Below are 4,517 nucleotides of genomic sequence, written 5' to 3'. Positions count from 1 at the left end.
CACTGAAATCAAAATCATGATTGTAGCATGATTAGTTGTATGCTAATTTTTGACTTATACCGGTTAATGATATTTAGTTAAGAGTTTAACTAGGAACTAATTGTGAAGTATTAGTATTTGTGACATTACTTAGAACTGATCTAAGTAATCAATGCTTATTCTCAGTCACTTATACTAATATAAAAGATGTGAAAATCTTTCTTAAGTACAGCTATGGTCAATGTTGATAATACTTTATTAAAAGTAACCATATGTTGTCTAATTAGAATATTTTTTACACTTATTTGCAAATTCCTGAATACTTTGATATTAACGCAATACTCAACGAATCAAAGGATATGGAACTTAGAATATTTTCCTAAGATTGTAAACAAGACAATGTTGGTTAATGTTGCTTTATTTATCGAACCAATATTGTTTGATATATTATAGTTGTTAAACTACACAATAAGTGCACATATGCAATATTTTTTTTCCCGTCACAATAGGTCAAAGAAGCGTTACATTAATCAAGTTTTTCACATATGCCACACTTAATGGGCATTGCATCTGCGGACGTTGCCTTTGACCTATATGGCAACAATTATTGTCTTATATTGCAATAATAATAAAGCATTGCATTATAGGCCTAATGCAACACTAATGGCTTGGAATGCCACATTAATTGTGTTGCATATACATAAACAAACACGATAGTTAGTCGTTGGTCTTGAAATGCCAGGTCACCTGTAGGTCCCACTGCCACGTCATTCTAACACGTCAGACCTATCATTTTAGCACTCGACATATCATCATTCAGGACCCACAGCTTCCATGTCTTCAATATAGGAACCACATGGTGCCACATCATTTATGGGGCCCACATAATTTAGTGTAACACTTTGTGTTGTCATCTGTAACACTTAAATTTTATTTAAGGCAACACTTATTTATAAATGCCACACCATTTTCAGTCGTTATCGGAAGGCAAATGCAACACTTTTAATTAAAATTTTGATCATAATTATTTGTACATAGAATCCTTAATCGAAATTTCCTAAAAAAATATCCAAACAACTTGTCTGATACAGTAAAAGTGCCAGAACAAGCACATACAATCAAGTCTAAAGTTTTGAAAGTATAAAATCACCGAGTTATATACTAGGGATAGTTAATGGTATAACTAAATTAGCCTCATAAGCCTCGTGATCGCAGCAAATCCTGAAACTTTGGCAGTAATATTATTGTCCCATTGCTGGGAGCGAGACAACATATGGCCTGTATTACAGGAATCAAGGATTTTGTCATCTTTTTTTTCTTCTTATTCTTCCACCACATGGCACGGTACCAGCCTGCAAAAAAATTGTATTCGAAAAGTTAGTGTTCTATTTTTGACAATGTCAAAAAAATATGCACACTAAAGACTATGATATTATGAGAAGTAGGGTCTCGAGGGTAGAATTCATCAGAAGCTGTGACAACAGCAAGTTTCCTGGAACTGTGTAGTTTGTCGATATTATGACTCATACAAGAAATGCATCCGTTATCGGGGAAGTTTTCTGCAATGGAGGCTTCAAGTGTCTAGATATAGCAGCGTGTAAGAGAAACCCTTCCCCCAAAACCAGCACCAAGAGTCTCAATAATGGACTGAACATCCACTTTCACTCCATCTACTCCACATGAAGCTAGATAAGAATGAAGCTCACTGAAAAAATTAAATATTTTCTTCGGATGCACTAGGCCCAGGCCTTGCACAAAAAGACTGTCCATGACAATGTCAGGTTAGTTTCCTAGTACACCTGTAGACTAAACAGGATATGCCAGAGCAGTGTCATAGTGCTCTAAGCCGGCAGCATCTGGTTTAACTCCGCCCCAATCTCCTGTTATAGCATGCCACATATAAATGAACCTATACTAAATGAAAAATGAAATATAAAAATTTTCAGTACGTGAGGAAAAAAATCATCTATTCTGAATTATCAAAATCTACAAGTTCAAGTGAAGGGGTCTAAAAAAGTCCAGGAAACAAACTTTTGACTATTATATAAAATCTAAGGTCAGATAAAGAACTTTGCATTGCTAATATAATAATATATATTTATATGTGATCTGTGGGTTACCGTTTCTACCTAATATATCATACCTAACGCAACAAAATGATCCAAAAAAGAGTTCAAAAGTATGGAAAAATAATACTACATCAGTCCACAAAAGTTTCAGAAGAGAGATAAAAGTAGCTAGTCTAGCAAAACAAATAAACATACTTCGCACTGTGACGTTTCTTCGCATCATTCACAAGGATCTGCAGGCCTGGGGGCTGGTTGTCAGTGTTTTCTTTATTTTGAAATTTTACATTCTATTTTATTCCTATCAACCTGCTTGCAAACCTGTAATTTCAATCAAGACCAATTTAACTCCTCTCAACCTGCCTGCAAACCTGAAATATTGTGATATAAAGAGTTATATATATTGTGACATACTGTGCGCCTTCTTGCACAACACAGTCGCTGCCCTTATCATCGGTACCAATCTGTTTCCATCCATCAACAATAATTAGGAAATGAGGTGATATTCCTCCTCCAGAGAAACTGTAGTAGTAAACACTAAGGTATTAGTTGTCTGGATCTTTCAGAAATCAGAACAGGCTAAAAGAAGGTTTTAGGTTCTTTTTCTATTTACCTTTTAAGCCTATCTTCAACACCTTCGGCCGTGTTTCTAGTGTATTCACCTGAAGCATATAGATTAATATATAACCAATGTAAATAATAAGTAGAAGCCTACCAAGGGAGACGGTGTTTTGACACCAAGCTTTGTAGCTAAAGTAGATATTTGGAACCTGAAATATCATTTTAAGAAAGCAGATTGTGAGCATAAAAAATAATATCTCTAAAGCCTTGCAAGACAGTCGATACTCTTTAATCTTTTTATAATCTACCAGCTAATTTTAATAGCCAAGCACTCATGTTATCAAAATTCACCACCCTGAATAATAATGTATCATCCTTCAACACACTCAGACAAGTTTAAAAGAAAACAAAGAAGGAAAAAATGGGTTTTTTATTCACACCACATTTACCTCCCATAAAACAATACATGCTAAGCACAAGATGCTAGATTATTTCAATAATCTCGAGGTCAATTACCAAATACAATGGCAATTAGTTGCCGCCATAGGGAAAATACAAACATCCCAAATATTGCACATCCTAGACACACATCCTCTGACCTCTATCAATAATTGATGTATAAAAATCCCTCTGAAAGGTACTGTAATACATCAATAATCCTTCACTATACAAAAACACTGCACTAAACCCGTTAATCATCAAAACACACAACTATGCATAACCAACATCACATCTCCTACATCAAATACAACAAAAATAAGAAAAAAAAACAATACATACAAAAATATAAAACACACAAAAAACACTATAATTACCGAAATGAACCCAAAAAAACTCAGAAAAATCGAGAATGTAAATAAAGCCCCAAGTAAAACCTTAAATCAAATAAAGCCCTAAAATAAAACCCAAGTCAAATAAGTTGAAACGTAAATTGAAATTACCGTGAAGTTTCAAAATGAAAGCCCAAAGTTAAGCCCCAAATTTACCTGAAATTTCAAAACAAGTTTGAAATTAAATCGAAATACTTTGGAGAAATTTCAAATAGGAGATGAGAAATTTGAGAGCATGAGCATAATATTTGTATCCCAAAGTTCAGTATTAGCTACAAAGTTTTACTAATTGGAGGTTTCCGATGATAATTCAGAGGTTCATCGAGAGAGAGTGCTCGGCGGAGGGAGGTATTTCGATCGAGATTCGACCAAAAGAGAGAGAGAGAGAGTCTCTAAGTGGGTGGGAGTACTAGCCTTTGTTTGTAGGAAAGAGGGGAAAGTCGTGTTCAATTTTTTCGTTAAGGGGGAAATAGGCACCTAAATATTTAGCCTCGTGATTTGTACAAGAGGATTTGATTTGTGTATTCATTTCATACATTTTCATTTTTAGTATAAATTCTGAATAAAAAAGAAATAAAAATATATATCTAAAAATGTTCAAATTTTTATTTTTGGTAATTGAATCTTAAGTCAATAAGTACTAAATATGGTAAAATCTTGTTAAACTTAAATATGAAATCACATCATATATATAATTACATATTTATTTTATATTATAAAAATTTTACTATTTTTCGTAAATTTTGAAATGTATAAAATTGATCCAAAAAGAGAAAGTGTATAAAAATAAATGTGAAAAGGGAGTAACATCCAAATCCTTAAGGTTGGATCGTCGATTATTTTTTTTTAAAAATAGAACCACCATTCAGACAAGACTAATTAAAGAAAACCCATTTTGATCGCGGTTTAAATATTATAAAATCACACCATATAAATCTGATTTTTTTAAAAAAAAATTAGCATCACTAAAATAGATAGGCATTGATATTCGCACAGTTGGATCGTTATAAAAATAATTTTAAAGAAAATAGAACCATTATTAATGACAAGACCAGTTAGATGGAACCCGTTTTGACCGTGA

The 4,517-nt window shown here is 33.1% G+C and overlaps 1 long non-coding RNA gene and 1 pseudogene across 1 annotated transcript; both read right to left on the bottom strand.

Moving 5' to 3' along the window:
* Window positions 1-962: 962 nt before the first annotated feature.
* Window positions 963-1,878, bottom strand: LOC141677844 (putative galactinol--sucrose galactosyltransferase 2; annotated as a pseudogene).
* On the bottom strand, window positions 963-3,919 carry LOC141677845 (uncharacterized). Its single transcript, XR_012557542.1, has 5 exons — window positions 3,548-3,919; window positions 2,659-2,815; window positions 2,460-2,567; window positions 2,244-2,366; window positions 963-1,331 (listed from the first exon to the last, which is right to left on the bottom strand). It is a non-coding gene; the product is annotated as an uncharacterized LOC141677845 (long non-coding RNA).
* Between the last annotated feature and the right edge of the window lie 598 nt (window positions 3,920-4,517).

The sequence above is a fragment of the Apium graveolens genome, chromosome 8 (genome assembly GCF_009905375.1).
Source record: "Apium graveolens cultivar Ventura chromosome 8, ASM990537v1, whole genome shotgun sequence".
NCBI lineage: Eukaryota > Viridiplantae > Streptophyta > Magnoliopsida > Apiales > Apiaceae > Apium > Apium graveolens.
The sequence above is the reverse complement of the archived record's forward strand: the minus strand, read 5'-3'. Positions and strand labels throughout refer to the sequence as shown.